Source organism: Phocoena sinus, chromosome 2 (assembly GCF_008692025.1).
Source record: "Phocoena sinus isolate mPhoSin1 chromosome 2, mPhoSin1.pri, whole genome shotgun sequence".
NCBI lineage: Eukaryota > Metazoa > Chordata > Mammalia > Artiodactyla > Phocoenidae > Phocoena > Phocoena sinus.
In genome coordinates this window covers 163,885,822-163,901,891 of record NC_045764.1, presented here as the reverse complement: position 1 = coordinate 163,901,891, position 16,070 = coordinate 163,885,822, and the positions used below count along the sequence as shown (strand labels likewise).

The following is a 16,070-nucleotide window of genomic DNA, read 5'->3' as shown; positions in this document are numbered from 1 at the left end:
GAGCCTGCTGGATCAGACTGCTGGGTTCACTCTCGGCTCTGCCACCCCTCAGCTGAGTAACCTGTGGCAGGTCATTTTAACCAGCTTGAAGCCCAGGTCTCTTGTAAAGTAAAGATAATCGTACCTTCCTCAGAGAGCTGTTGGCCGACAGAGGAGATAGTCCCTGAGAAGCGATGAGCCTGGCACACAGTAGGTGCACATGGGGAAGATGCGGGCTGTGTGTGGCCTGAAGCCTATTCAATTTGGGGTAGGAGGGAACTCTTTAAGAAAAGAATGTAAAATTACAATATGGAACCAGGTATAAGTAAGCATTTATTTCAAATGATAAAAGAAAACACAAAAAAGTGTATGATTGGAAAGCTGACATCCTAAACATCATGAAATCAAAACAAAATAACATAATCTTATTATTGATCAGCTGTTTAACATATGTCTATGTTACTTTTCTTCCTACAGCTTTTGGGCTCTGTACTCTTTGATCATTTCTTCATATGATAATAATTTTGGAATGCCATTTTCTCTCTAGAGAATAGCAAGATAATTCACCCATTCCTATAGCATGGTTGGTTGGGATTTGTTTTTTACAGTTGATAGTTTAGAAAAAAAGTTTTTTAGCTTTACAACTGGTTGTCGGTAATGTCAGATAAATTTTTAGGATTATTGTCAAACTCGTGGAAAGCTCTTTCAAGTTTCTTTCAATGTGTGAGCTATAAGGTTTCAGAGCATTTAAAATTTTTGTATGCAGTGTCTAATCTTAAATATAAAAGATGCCTATTAGACACATTTCTGGGGTCCTTACCTGGGCCGCGGAAGGGGCCTGTGTGAGTGAGGGGTGTTGAGGTTTAAGCTTCAGTATTTCATGGTAAATTTTCCTGTGAGTACTCAATAAATGTTAACTAGATCATATTTTATTATATTTACTGACACTCATCTTTTTAATTTTATAGTTTTAGATTTACTAAAAATGAATTCTCATTGACACTAAATAGAATCTTAATTTAGTTACATTTGTGCAAGTTGTTCATTCAGTATCATCTGTTGACTGTCTACTTTGATCAATCTACCTCACGTTGATCGTTGGGAGCCTTCGATGACAGAGTGGCAACACACAGCTCAGTGTCTTCATGTAGTGACTACACAATAAACTAAGCCACTATTGTAACTGAAAGTGGGGTCTGGCTACTCGCCACTCAAAAGCCAATAAAGAGGCCAACTTGGTGGAAAGGAGAGTTTGCTTTACTTTGGATGCCTGCAACCAGGGGGCTGGGGGCGGGAGTGGGGAGGGGGAGGGCCGACGCCTGTCCAAAGGCCAAGTCCCCCTCCCTGACAATCAGGGGGCAAGAACTTTTATAGACCGAGGGAAGGGGCTACGTGCAGAGACAGCACAGTCAGCTCTGACTGTCATCTTGAAATTGGTCATCTGTGGTCTGACCAGCGTCATCTTGATTGTTTTAGCTACAGTTAATCTTCTGTTCCAGGGTCGGTTTGTTCCCATTTCTTTGAGGCCAAGTCTCAGAATTGTGGCAGCTGATGTCATGGCTACAGCCTGCTCACCATGTAGGTAACTTCTACCTGGTGGGGATCTCAGTATCTATAAGACAGCTCACAGGCTATGGCTCAGAATATTATCTATAGCCCTTAAGGAGGAACTAAAGGTCCTTGACTATGCTTAATGACTAAACTATTATTATTTGGTCTCCTTTGACTGTTTTCCTTTGTTTCTGCATTTTCTCACTTCTCTGATTAAACTTATTCTTTGGCTGAAGTTTTTCCACAGACAAAACGCAGGCAGAAGACATGGCAGGTGAGGACCACAGGGTCCTGCTCCATTTCACTATGACCATCATCACCTTCCTGTGAGCACCCGATCTGGAACTGGGCACCTGGGGATATAAAGTTCAGATATTGTCCCTCAGGGAGGTTGGTATGGGCTCAGCTTAGGGTCAAACTCTTGAGACCTGAATGGGAGTCATGGTTTGTATCAAATTCTAGGTGGAGCTGGCCTTCCCTCTAGCCATGAATTCTTTCCAGTTAATCTCCATTCATGAGTTCTCCCTTCATCAGTAATGCTCTATTAATATGGACAAATTTATACATTCAGCCATACTTTTAAAGTGCTCATCGATAATGTTTAATTTCATTTTTCTCCCACATCTTTTTATTCCTATCAAGTCCAGTCACTAAATTTGTCAAAATGCTGTTTTCTCTATTTTTTTTTATTGACGCATAGTTGATTTACAATGTTGTGTTAGTTTCAGATATACAGCACAGTGACTCAGTTATACATGTATATTCATAAACATACACACGTATATATATTCTTTTTCAGATTCTTTTCCCTTATAGGTTATTACCTATAAGGTATAAGTATATTGAGTATAGTTTCCTGTGCTATACAGTAGGTCCTTGTTGGTTATCTACTTTATATATAGTAGTGTGTATATGTTAATCCCGAACTCCTAATTTATCCCTTCCCTCCCTTCCTTTCCACTTTGGTAACTACGTTTGGGGTTTGTTTTGCCTGTGGGTCTATTTCTGTTTTGTAAATAAGTTCATTTGTTTTTTTTTTTTTTTTGGCTGCCCTCCGCAGCATGTGGAATCTTAGTTCTCTAACCAGGGATCGAACCCATGTGCCCTACACTGGAAGTGCAGAGTCTTAACCACTGGACCGCCACGGAAGTCCCCCATTTGTATTTTTTTTTTTTAGATTAGTTTTCTCTATTTTGTAATGTTAAAGACTTTACTCCGGCAGAAACATCCGTGGACAGGGAGTCAAGAAGTGGCATCTACCACTAACTCTGCATGGGGGATGTGCTGGGATGCTTTGGGTTACAAATAACAGAAGATCCAGCTCAGTGTTCGAACAAGACAGGAAATGTGTTGGCCCATCCACTGAGTCCTGGCTGGACCCGCCTGTTCTTCTACACCAGTCCACTGCCCCTGGAGCTGATGATGGGATCAGTCCTGCCCAAACCACCAGGCTGGGGAATTGGGTGCTGTTGAGAAGGGAGAGAAGAATAGACACCAGAAAGGAAACTACCAGTGTGCGTTCTGACATGTGGCCCTAAGTCACTTCACTTCTCCGGGCCTCAGTTGTCCCATTAAATTGGGGGCATGTCCGAATCCATGAGTGAAGTCCTTCCTAAGGGTAAGCTTTATGATTTTATTTTTATTAATTGGTTTTTGTAATGAATGAACAAACCTTTTTTTGGCCAGTGCTGTAGAGCTAAGAATGTAATTAGGAAACAAATAGCTCTGTTTCGATAAGTCAGGGCAGTCAGCCTTAGTAACTTTCCTCCTACCCATGAGTTGCAGATTTTGATCTAGAAAAATGAGCAGTGGAGGATGTGAGGGAGGAGCCCCGGAAAACAGCATAGAAAGCCTGCTTTGACTTAGTAAAGCATATTTGCTTCGCAGCAAAGCATAATTTTGTTCGCAGCAAACGTAACTTGGATGTTCGTTCACAGGAGATCCGGGAAGGTCTGGGCCCGGCTTGTTTTTCTTACCATAACCATTGGAGGCTCTGCTAGGAAGCTGGTATCACAAAGAAGCCGAGAGAGGTTTAATTTGGATTCAGAGGGAGCTGGTGTTGCCAGAAGCCAGAGAATGACTCTAAATGGCAGTGGAATCAGATCCCTGTGGTTAGTTGAGGGTTTCTCAAGAATGAAACCACAGACCTCAGCTTTCTACTTCATCCACTTTTTATGGAGCCTTTGGCCAGGCTGGACGTGAGATCCCAGTAGTGGCACCAGGAAAGCTTTCAAGGAAGCATCTGAGGGAATGAACTCCTGGGCCTTGGTACCAAAAATCCAATTGGGAGTGCCGTGGACGTGAGGGTGGCATGGGTGCTGGAGATGGCGGTGAGCTATGGGGGCCTGTTTCCTCCATTCCCAGTGTACAGAGCTGTGTGTCGACTCTGAGGACCTGTAGGGCCCGGGGCTGCCTCCGTCGGAGAGTTTTACCCTCCTGTCCAGGATCTACGGGGAAGAGTTAATCTGACTGGTAGTAGAGTCAGTATATTTTTATTGTGATTGGCTCATTTTTTGAACATATGTATAGAGTTGGCAAAGGTTGATCTGTGCCTTAATCTAATTCCCTGCAATATAGCTTTTGGAAATTCGTTCTGGTGCGGTGGTCGGTGGTGTTTCTAAACCGGCAGACAATTACCACCTACCTTTGTGTGCAAAGTGAAAGAGAAATAATTCGAAAATGGTTGCTGGGCAGATGTCTGTGCCTTGGAAGCATTAGCCTGAAGTGAAACCGTAAGATCTTTATCCCCGTGGTGGTTGGTCATTTGTTGGATTGGGGGCAGGGAACGATGAGAACTGGAGGGAGAGTAGATTGTTTTATGCGTTACCTCATGAGCACCTTCACAGCTGCTTGTTCCTTCTGCAGGTCCGTATCCAGATGGGAGGTAGGGACAGGCTTGGAGTTTCAGGCCCGGCCTCTGGAGTCGTCAACTGTCATGAGGTGTTTTTTGTTGTTGTTCCAAAAGTCTTTGTGTTTTATAATTCAGGCAGGAGCTCAGTGCTGGTGTGTGGCCATTACCCTGGGTCTTACGGCCTTTTGTAGATATGTTTGTCATTCACTGAACGATGTCCATTTCTATGAGAGCACAAGCAGCTGAGCCTGCAGAAGCAGGAAGGGCATGTATGTTTAGTGGTCCATTTGAAGAACGCTACGCAAGAACCAGATCAGAGAAACCCATAAACCTCCGACGAAGAAGCCCAAGACGTAGACTGCAAGTTACACTCTGTGATCTTGGACATGAGATCTTGGATAGTATAAATAGATAGGAGAGTGCGGTGCTCAAGAGGATGGGCTCTGCAGGCCGAAGAGACTTGCGGTCTTAACTTCTCATTTCACCTCTTAGTGCCAATTATTGACCACCAGCAAACAACTTTTATTTTATTTTATTTTTGCCACGCCACGCAGTTTGCGGGATCTCAGTTCCCTGACCAGAGATTGAACCCCGGTCATGGCAGTGAAAGCCTGGAATCCTAACCACTAGGCCACCAGGGAACTCCCATAACTTAACTTCTTTAAGCCTCGGTGTCCTCATCTGTAAAAGGGGACGACGGCCCCTACCTGGGAAGGATAGTGGAAGGAGAAAATAAATAATGCAGGTAAAGCTCTTGGCATGGTGCCTGGTATATAGGAAACATTGGAGAGCTTTTGTTGTTTTGTCTGCTGTATGATTTTTTGGATTGCAGTAATTGGGTACTTGGTGTTCATTGTTTTGGCTTTTGTTATTTAGGTGCCTTGAACATCCTCAGGCAAAACTGACATTCCCTTTGGTCCTCCTCAGGACAGTTAGGAGTAAGGCGGTGTTAGGGTGGTCTGTGGACAAGCCAGGTTTCCCACCAATGAAGGAAGAGGCGAACTCTGCCTGTCAGACATGTTACTAGGGAAGAGCCCCCTGTGGCTCGGTTTCAAAGCAATATTTTGTCCCCACCCTTCCACAGAGAGGTGACAGAAATCTAGTCAGTCTCCGAAGAGTGGTAGAGAAGCTGAGACTTCAACGGGATGCCATTTTAGACGTCTCAATTTCTTTGGATGGAACTGGGTTTTTACATGTTTGATTCAAACAACAACAGCAACAAATCTGCAGGAACTCTTTTGCACAGAGGACCGAAAGAATGGCTTCTTACTCGGTACAGAAACTTGGGTTAAAAAACATGCAAACACGTGAAGAACCACCAGATTGCTGTCGGTAGGTGGCAAAGTACTTTGCTATAAATATTGCAGGACTCCTCTTTCTTTTAAAAGAAAAACTTGCTTTGCATTTCAGACAACAGAAATGGCTGGACAAGTCTTTAGTTCATGTGCAAGGAACTGAAAACAATGTGAAAGATTTTCCTTAAATGGAGACAGAGCTTGGCCTGGTCTCACGTTGAAGTTCAAGCCCCGGTCTGAATTGGCCTTCCATGTGTTATTTCTCAGATGTTATATGCAAGGTTCCCCTGCCCGAGACCGGGGAATCATTCATTTTTTTCCTGTAATCTTGAGGTGTGTACAGGGCACGACTCAGCCTCAGACCTTTCTGCTTTCACTTTTGGTTATTCAGAACCTCCATCTGGCGGTATTTGACTATGAGTGTTTTCTGTGGCTTTTCTGTGGCTCCTGTTCAAAGTATTCAAAGCAGTTTAAAAATACATAATGTTCAGCGATCTGACCAAGAACTAATGTAAGTACTTATTTGAAGACTATTTTTAACTCTTTAACTCTTACTACGTCTTGGAAATAGATACTAAGATTTAAAAAAAGGTTTGAAAAACATAGGACTACTCCACAGTCATAATGCTTTCAGTGGTGACAGTAGTTGCAAACAACACAGTTTGTAAAAACAGAAGAGCTAAAATTCTTTATTTAATATTAAACAGGAAACTGAAAGCAGTCTGCAGCAACGCGGTGGGTTTCCAACAAACCTGCGGGTGGGTTTATCTGCGCTGAACAGCCTAAATGAGACATCTCCCCTTTTATTCTGTTAAGATGGTGAGTTTTCATGAAAATCTCAACTAAAACATGACCATTGGAAGCAGGTTCTGTCTTGTTAGATGTTAAAGCAACCGGTTTCCACTAGAACCTAAGGAAATTTGGAAGCGAGTTGCAGACCTCTCAAAGAGTGGAAAATGCACTTTTGTTTCGCCTTTGTGCAGGGCTGTCACTCACCCAACGTGTGCATATGAATATTATTTCCGAAGACCTGGGCTTCATTTTAAGGTCAGCCCTCAATTTCGAGAGAATATAATTTGCTGCTATTTTTAGAGTCTCATGATTGCTCCTAATAACTAATGGAAAAAACTCAACAGAGAAATAAATGTCTACCAGCTGTGTCTGCTTAAATTTGATTAAAGGCAGTAAAAAAACGTAAACAGAAGAATGAATGTGACAATGGACGGAGGGAGAGACAAGTATCCCTCATTGTGAAAAGTTGTACGGACATAACTCGTTCTACTTTGGAGGCCGGAGGTGTCTGTGTTGAAAGTTTCCGTTGCTGTTTGTCTTGAGTGGGATCAGTGTTGTAGTGAATAATTTATAGGCAGCATGAATGAGCTCATTAGTCACCTTTTCAGACTTGAAATGAGTTTTGTGGTTGTCATTACTCGAGCCTTCTGTGCAGCCGCCGCGCGCAAGGAGAGTTTGGCAGTTGGCCGCCTCGTTGTCAGGCAGCCTGCTCACCCATTAGGTCTGCGTTGCTTTTGTGTTTCCTTCAGACCTTCTCCTTCTCTTCCTGTGCCGGCCCAGGGACTCTCACATTTCAGATGCCCCTTGCACCCCGAGTTTAAATGAGTTTTTCGGGGGTTAAAAATGATCTTTTAGTTGTGTCTGCCAGCAAGAATGAAGTAGATGGAGTGAGCTTTTCTTTCTAGCAACTCCCGTGTAGGATTCCCTTGGTGCATGGTTTGATCTCCAAGTTCTTCAACAGCAGCAAGCTAGGGGGTCCTTGTTGAGCGGCTCAGCCGGCCTGTCGCATGGTGGCAGGCGTTTCAGGCAAGATGTCACTGGAGTTTGGAGGGGGCCGGCTGTCTCGGAGTAGGTGTGCATTAGTTACAGCCCTCAACATCCGTGTGGTGCGGGTGTCTGTGGATGAAGAAACTTATCCCGGCAAAGCTGCCTGGCCAGATTCCCAAGGCCAAAGAGAACCACGTTTTTCCTACAAAGAGATCGACAAGACGACCTTGCAGGAGCCCAGCCAGCTGGAGGGTCCCCATCACTGGGAATGGCCATTACTTCTTCCCCATCTCTATGTCTTCCCAGTTCAGATTATTAAGAGAAAGCAAACGCTTGCAGCTGCCTCCTTACTGCGCCCTTGGAGACTTGCCTTGGGGGCTGGTATGAGGGGGAGATGAGCCTGGGCATGCCAGTAGCAGGTGGGATTGCTTTGGAACGGACGTCATGACGCTCATCCCTCCCTTTGAACTTGGCCTGGGCAGCCTCCGGAGAGCTCTGACGTCCACTCTCTGGGACTGGACTCCATCTGGAAGTCCAGGACTCTGTGGCATGCCCACCTTGGCCCTCGGGTCGCCTCTGCTGGCGCTCCTGGTGCGTGGATGCTTGCCCGGGGAGTCTCAGCCAACCGCCTGCCCCCCCGTGCTGAGGCCTCTTTGACATTAGCTATGAGCAACAGGCACTAATGGCTGCCATCACCAATGTGGGCAGCACCCCCTTCTGGGATCCATATTGTCAGACAGCTGGCCCTGAGGCAAGGAGGAAAGATGCTCAGTATTCCTCTCGAGAAGAAACGCCTGGTTGTTTAGGGTCCAAATCTTTGGAGCCAGAGTCGCATGTCTCTGAGTACAGAGAAATGAGGTGCTGTTGATCGCACCCACAGAAAGACAGCAATCCAGTTAGCCACTTCCTTCCCAGCCTCCATCCCTTAGTGATGGATCACGCACAGGCACTCATGCCTCACACTTTATGGGCACGTTTTGCTTGTGTCTGAATCACAATATTGAAGGCACAAGAGATGCTATTTTTGGAAGGAGGCAGGGTTTAAAAACTCAAAGTGTTGGGTGAATCGCACTGCCCAGTAGAGGAGCAGAGACTTCAGGTTTGGCTGTCGTAATAAATTGAGTAACTTGCTTATCTTCGTAAAAGAACTTTGTACAGCAGGGAAATAAGTTGATAATATTTTTAATCTATGTTATCTCTCCCAGAGAGTTCACCAAATTCGGAGCTTTTACTTTGTTTTAAAAAGACAAATCTTCAGGAGAAGAATTGATTGTTTTCTTTCACATCCCTCCGAAAAAGTAAAATGAGAGAAGTTATTTCTTGGCACGGTTAAGACTTTGGCAGACATAGTCACCGAAACCCATGAGACTGTGGTACTTGGTGTACTTGCTGAAGAGAGGAAAACAATAAATGCTCTTAAAAACGTTGGAGGAGGAAAAGGTTGATGATGCTACTCTTTCGCTGATCCGCAGAGTTATTAGATACCCGTTTGAGAGAGGAATAAAAAAAGAGCATTTTTTTTTCCTGTTAAGTGATTGATGTTTTTGATTACCACTAGTTCCACATGCTACGAGCAGAACAGAAGTGTAAGAAGGGGTCCTTGCCTCTCAAGGCACTTAGTCTGTTTGACACTCAGTAGCTAGTTGATTTGTTTTTTATTACAAAGGTACACCATACCATGTTGATTATGAAATAGAAGCTGAACTTTGTCTTTTTGAAAGTAGTCCCTTTTCATTCAGCTTAAAAGTCCCTTTTTTCCTTCTACCTCCTGGTCACAGTTTTTCCTTTCTTGAACTTCACTGCTTCTGGCCTTTACATCCTTGACCTCTAAGAGGTTCTTTAAGACAAAACCAAATGCTCTGGCCTGATCTGACGCTTCCCTTGGTAGGAACAGGGCTCTGAACTCTGGAGCCAAACTGTGTGGGTTCAAATCCCAGCCCCATCACTTACCAGCTGTGTGACCTTGGGCAGGTGGCTAAACCTCTCTGTGCCTCAGGCTCCTCATTTATAAGATGGCCATAATAACATTATCTACCTCACATGGTTAATGTGAGGCTGAAACAGTGAATATTTGCAAAGTCTTAGAACACTCACGGGCACTGAATAAGTGGCCAATTAAATACAATCGATTTCATTCTTCACGGGTTCCATATTTGCAAATTCTCTTACTTGCTAAAATTTATTTGTAATCATAAAATCAATACTTGTGGTGCTTTCATGGTCATTCGTGGACATGTGCAGAGTGGCAACAAATATGAGTAATCCAGGGGCTTCCCTGGTGGCGTGGTGGTGGAGAGTCCGCCTGCCGATGCAGGGGACGCGGGTTCGTGCCCCGGTCCGGGAAGATCCCACATGCCGCGGAGTGGCCGGGCCCGTGAGCCATGGCCGCTGAGCCTGCGCGTCCGGAGCCTGTGCTCCGCAACGGGAGAGGCCACAGCAGTGAGAGGCCCGCGTACCGCAAAAAAAAAAAAAAAAAAAAAAAAAAAATATATATATATATATATATGAGTAATCCAACACACACATTCCCAGCTGAGACAAAGCAACTGTCCGCCTTTTTGTTTCAGCTTTCATACTGTAAACAAGCGTCCTTTTAAATGTCTCTTTAGTGTCACTTTTTTGGTGTGCTTTTTGTTGGCGATTTTGCTGTTTAAAATGGCACCCAATCACAAGTGCTGAAGTGCTATCTTGTGTTCCTAAGTGCCAGAAGACTGTGATTGCCGTGTGGAGAAAAGACAAGCTTTTCCTGTGTTCGATAAGCTTTGTTCAGACATGAGTTCTAGTGCTGGTGGCCGTGAGTTCAATGTTAATGAATCAACAATATATATTAAATCAGGTATCTTTAAATGGAATCGGAGAAAATAAGGTAACGTATTGATCAGTTAATGAAAATGTTGTGACCGGTGGCTCGCGGGAACCTAACCCTAGATTTCCTCTAGGAGCAGAGGTTCAATATTTGCTAATTCAGTGCTTGACTGAATAATAAGAATTGACTGCAGATAAATGGAATCCAAGTACTCAGAGGGGCAGCCTCCTTTAGGACAAGCTTTTGACTGCAGGGAGTATCCCTGGGAGGGCAGGAGAAGCAGGAGTAGTTTTGGCCATGCAGGGTGTGCCTCAGCTGGGCACAGATTTTTCTGTCAGATTGAAAAAAGCAACAACCAAAAAGATGCAACCACATTTGGTCCCTTAGAAGCATAAGTTTTCATAGAAGATCCATCTGGAAATGGAGAGTAAATGTTCCCCCTTCCCCACAAATTCTTAATTCGAGTATTTTCCCTCATCTTTGAACCTACCAAAGAGTTTGTAGAAAACGTTTGATACTCAAAACCAATAAATTGAAAGCTTTCCCACAACCAGACAATAGACCCCATTATGCAGGGTATAACGTTTGTTATACTTAGCAATTCTCTTGTTTGCTTGGAGCACCAGCGTTTTCAGAAAGGGATCATTTTGTCCCTTCTGATTGAAAAGATCACAAAATGCTTCAATTTGGTGAGAAGTTTTGCCAACATATCTATTTTCCCCCAAACTCTTACTTTATGAAATGTTTGCAAATTGTTTCACACATACAGTATATGAGAATGTGAAAGCGATTCAGAAAAGGGAAAGCTTCACTTAAAACGACTGGAAAATGCAAGTAAAAGGGAACAAAGGGAACATGGGTAACTGTGGCCCATATAATTTAATAAGATGCCTCTAGCCTCTTATTTTGGCCGTTTCCAAGGTACCACGATTTTAAAAAACAATGTCCCAACAAGCATCCACCTGAAAACATTGTTGCATATTTCAGTGCTTTCACTCAATACATACTGAGTGTCTACTGTGTGTGTCAGACACTGGAGTAACTTTGCTTGTGTACATTGCTGAATAAAATAGGTATGGATCCTGGTTTTATGGGGCTTATTATCTCATGGGGGTAGGCAGTCTGGTGGGGAAGTTTACTGTCTTGCTTTGGCATCTCCTTAGGATAAATTCCTAGAAGCTGGAAATTTAGAGTCAATGACCATGCTCGCTTAAGTTTTAATTCGGTTCACCAGACTACCCTCTTAAATAGTCACACCAAGTCACGTTCCTCCGATACCCACACCAATATTGGTGTGGTTATTCTTTCTAAGTCTGTGCCAATCTGATGGATGAAATGAGATATCACAACTACTTGAATTGGCATTTCTGGGATTTCTTTGCTTTTTTTTTTTTTTTTTTACTGAGGTTGAGCATCTTTTCATGGGTATATTGCCATTTGTGTTTCTCCTTTTGTGAATCTGCTCCATTTCTCATTAGGGTGATAATTTTCTCATTGAGTTGAAAGAGCTATAGATTTAAAATATTAACCCTTTTTCATATGTATGACAAATACTTCCTCGTTTTTTTTTTTTTTGGTCTTTGAACTTGATTTATGACCTCTGGTCTTACATACAAAGTTTAAATTGTTTTGTAGTCAAATATGTCATTATTTTCCTTATGATTTATTTACTTAACAAAAATAGCTCTAAGTGCCAGGGCACTGTTACATGTGTTTTACGGATATTCATTCATTTAATCTTTATCACCACCCTACGAAGTGGGTCTTGCTGTATCCTCCATCTTTCCCCCTTTTTTTTTAAGATGAGGAAACTAGGGTTTTCCCTGGTGGCACAGTGGCTGAGAATCCGCCTGCCAATGCAGGGGACACGGGTTCGAGCCCTGGTCCGGGAAGATCCCACATGCCGTGGAGCAACTAAGCCCGTGCGCCACAACTACTGAGCCTGCGCTCTAGAGCCTGCGAGCCACAGGTACTTAAGCCCGCGTGCCCAGAGCCCACGCACAGCAACAAGAAAAGCCACCGCAATGAGAAGCCCGCGCACCACAACAAAGAGTAGCCCCCGCTCGCCACAACTAGAGAAAGCCCGTGACCCAATGCAGCCAAAAATAAATTTATTAAAAAAAAAAAAAAGATGAGGAAACTAGGTAGAGAGAAAGAAGTTAAGTACCTTGATTAAGGTTACCCAGTTAGTATGTGGTGAAGTGAGAATACGAATGTAGTCCCAGGCCACTAAGCTGTATCAGCTCTGGTCTTGGTATTAGGCTCTCTGCGTGTGTTTAATTGTGGTTGCTTCATAAATGCTCACTGAATCTTCCCCATCCTTCAGGGCAAGTGCCACATCTTTTATTTCTCCCAGTTCCTTCCCAGTGCCCTCCACACAGTACTGGGCATGGTATAGCTAGATGCTTAATAAGTACTTTTTGACTGAATGAATTGACTAAATCTGGATTCTGGATCATCAGCTCACACTTCTGTTTATGCTCAAAGAGGAGCTGACAGGTTCTATAGTTTCCATTTTGCTTCCAGCAGGTGACTTGATAGGCTCGGCTTTGGCTAGGGCACCTGAGCTAGTGAATGTCCCTCCACGGGTTCAGCTGTACTTTCCCTTACTCTACAGCCCTCCTTCCCTCTTCATATAAGCCTCCTGGCTCTAATCCCTGCTGGAGAAATTCTAATAAGCCTTTTCCCAGGCACCACCCTTCAGAACCTGTCAGGTAAACACCAAGGACGCACAAGAGGAAAACCCCAAGAGGGGATAACCGGAAAGCCCAAAGGATGCTTGAACGAGCCTTTGAAAGTCACCAAGAGATGGAGGGTCTTCCAGCTGTGGTCCTGGGTGTCTCTTCCTTCTGCAAAGGAGGGAAGGAAGTGAGGAACTATTTTACTACGATGGACAGCATTCTCACATGTTATCTCAAAGACACTTAGTCAACCCACAATTAAGGAGTTATCTTTGAACATAATCTCTTGCCTTCTCATATTCAGTCATTGGATAGATTCTCTTGGTTCTTCCTGTGAAGCCTGTCATGCATTCATTTTTTCCAGTCTCACTGACTACTTTCTAATTCAGTGGGTCCCAAAATGTGGTCCCTGGACCAGCAACAGCATCACCTAGGAGCTTCTTAGAGACGCAAATTCTCAGGCCCCAGCTCAGACCTACTGAATCAGACACGCTGGGGGTGGGGGCCAGCAAGCTGAGTTTACGTAAGCCCTACAGGTAATTCTGATGCACATTCAGGTTTGAGAACCACTGCTCTAATGGAACCCCCCTTTTATTATTCAAACATTATAAATGTGTTGGGTACTCATTGTAGAAAATTTGGAAAATGTAGACAAGTATGAAAGAAGCAGGCAAAAAAATTACCCCATAACTCAACCCCGCAGAGGGAAACACTATTTTACTATTTTAACATTTTTTCATATTAAAAAATGTTTAAAAAGATAATCTTTGTTTCTGTATGGATTACTGCAGTGCTTTCTGATTGGTTCTGTCTACTTTTGGTCTTCCATTTCCTTCTTTCCGCTCCCAAAACTCATCTTGGGTCCATGATCCCATTCTTCTTTTTTAAAATTGAGATATATTTGACATATGACACTGTGTGAGTTTAAGGGGTACAGCATACTGGTTTGATACATTCATACTGGAATATTATCGCCACTGTAGCATTAGCTAATACCTCTATTGTGTCACATAATTATCATTTCTTCTAGTATTGGGAATAATTAAGATCTAGTCCCTTAGCAAGTTTAATGCCTATAATACAGTTTTGTTGTGTGTAATCACCGTACTGTATATTAGGGCTCTAGGACTTATTTATCTACTAGAGGCCAAAGCTATTCTTTTTTTTTAAAGCATATTTCTGATAGAGCAACTACTGGATCCAAAAATACTCAATGAGTTCCTCTTCCCCTCTGATTACTGTACATAAACTGCTTACCTTAGCATTCAGGGAGTTTTGTGATAGGATGTTTCGTCACTTATCCACTAATATGCATGCTCCATAAGGAACAAAAACTTTGTATCCCTGGAACCTAATAACGTCATGTACTTGGTGGGCACTCAATATATTTGTTCAAGGAATGAATGCATCTTCTTCTTTTTTTTTAAAAAATTTATTTTTGGCTGCCTTGGGTCTTCATTGCTGCGCGCACGGGCTTTCTCTAGTTGTGGCAAGCCGGGGCTACTACTCTTTGTTGCAGTGCGCAGGCTTCTCATTGTGGTGGCTTCTCTCTGTGGAGTATGTGCTCTACGCACACGGGCTCAGTAGTTGTGGCTTGCGGGCTCTTGAGCGCAGGCTCAGTAGTTGTGGCGCATGGGCTTAGTTGCTCCATGGCATGTGGGATCCTCCCGGACCAGGGCTCGAACCCGTGTCCCCTGCATTGGCAGGCAGGTTCTTAACCACTGTGCCACCAGGGAAGTCCTGAATGCATCTTCTAATACAGTCAAGTCATAGCTGATAAATCTGTATGCGCCATCCACGTCTCCTGCCTGGAAAAGCAATTTGTGCCGTGGCACTTTCTCAAAGTGCATATGCCTGGGACGTGTCCTAGGAGATTCTGATCTATTAGGTGTGGCTTCCCAGGTATCCCCAATTGAGAAGCTCAGGTCTAGAATGTCCCTTCCCCGTTTCTATGGACCTATGTTTATTATTCTCCTTCCAAAGTCACCTCCCTTCCCCTCCCCAGCCCTGTTGTACCAGATGGTTCTACTATGCCTCCTGCTGTTAGGAGGGGAGAAGGGAAGAGTTACCTGAATTAGGCCAAGCCGATCAGTTTATTTCCCTGGGAATCTGAACTATGTAGCGGAAGGCTGAGGCAGTCTGAAGGTGGTGGGTGCTGGCAATCAGAAGGTCCTTTGCACTTGCCGCTGGCAGCCATGTGTGGTGATACATGAGTAGAGGAAGCTGGCCTTCAGGGAGGAGAGTGGACAGACATATAGAGGGAGGTAGGAAAGACAACTTGGTCTCAGAGGGAAAGAGGTGAATGGAGAGGAAAACCACCTAATGATGCCCCAGTTCCACGCAGTCCAGCTGTGCTTCCTGTCCCAGGCTTGACCCAAGTTCCCACTTGGGTATCCTTTTCCCTGGAGTCAATTTGAAGGATCCTGTTCAGAAGCCCGTCTTTCCAGGCCTGCCTCAGATTCCTCCTCGTATTTGAAAATCCCTCAGGTCTTCTCACCTGCAGCCCTCTCTCACTGCCATCAGTTCAGTTGTTACGATGGCCTGGAGAGGGATCGCGGGGCTTTACACTGAACTGTTCATAAATAATCACGTTGGCTAAATAACCAGTGATGAGGGCGGGGCTTTAATGTTCCAGGGCATGTTGGAGAAGAAAGCACAAAACACCACGGCGAGGGCCAGTCCTCTCCACGGAGGAGGAACCTGGGGTCCCATGCTGATTGCGGACTGACTGGGCTAGAATCTGGGTTCTCCCGGTCCCAGATACAAGTACGCTCAGCCCAGGCCCAGATAGGGCCATGCAATGGTCCCATCAAGTCCCCAGTCAGGAAATAGGTGTTGCCCAAAGTGAGTTCTAGGGCACACCTGGGATTCTGCTGTCAAACGTGTTTGTAAAACAATGATTTAAACAGTTCCACTTGTTTCTTTGAGGCTTCTCCGGCTCTAAGGCACAAGGGTCCTTCCTGAAAGTTCAAGAGGGGAATTGAGAACGAGGCTGTTCCTAGGCGAATTTGGCTTTTGCCCCCGTTTGTCAGGGAGCAGGTCCCAGAGATAGGAGTCTATGGAATTATAAGGTGGAAAGGCCACTCTAAGCCTGCTTTTGGCTTTTAGCAAAGGTCTGTATTCCCCAT

The 16,070-nt window shown here is 44.2% G+C and overlaps 1 protein-coding gene and 1 long non-coding RNA gene across 15 annotated transcripts in view; one reads left to right on the top strand and one right to left on the bottom strand.

Moving 5' to 3' along the window:
- The window catches only part of FOXN3 (forkhead box N3), a 409,030-nt gene that overhangs the window by 148,956 nt on the left and 244,004 nt on the right, over positions 1–16,070 (top strand). The window contains exon 1 of one of the 13 annotated variants that reach the window (XM_032624084.1): positions 6,106–6,187. The exons of 11 other annotated variants lie outside the window; for them this stretch is intronic. The gene's annotated coding sequence lies outside the window, so the exon portion shown is untranslated. Of the gene's footprint in view, positions 1–6,105; positions 6,188–16,070 lie in introns of those variants that run through there. One more of the 13 variants, XM_032624089.1, reaches the window with a different exon arrangement.
- On the bottom strand, positions 4,598–15,907 carry LOC116749589. Of its 2 annotated transcripts, none has more exons than XR_004348648.1 (3): positions 14,200–14,277; positions 13,064–13,110; positions 4,598–4,629 (listed from the first exon to the last, which is right to left on the bottom strand). It is a non-coding gene; the product is annotated as an uncharacterized LOC116749589 (long non-coding RNA). The 2 variants fall into 2 exon arrangements; XR_004348649.1 differs by lacking the exon at positions 14,200–14,277 and adding an exon at positions 15,012–15,907 and having other exon boundaries at positions 4,616–4,629.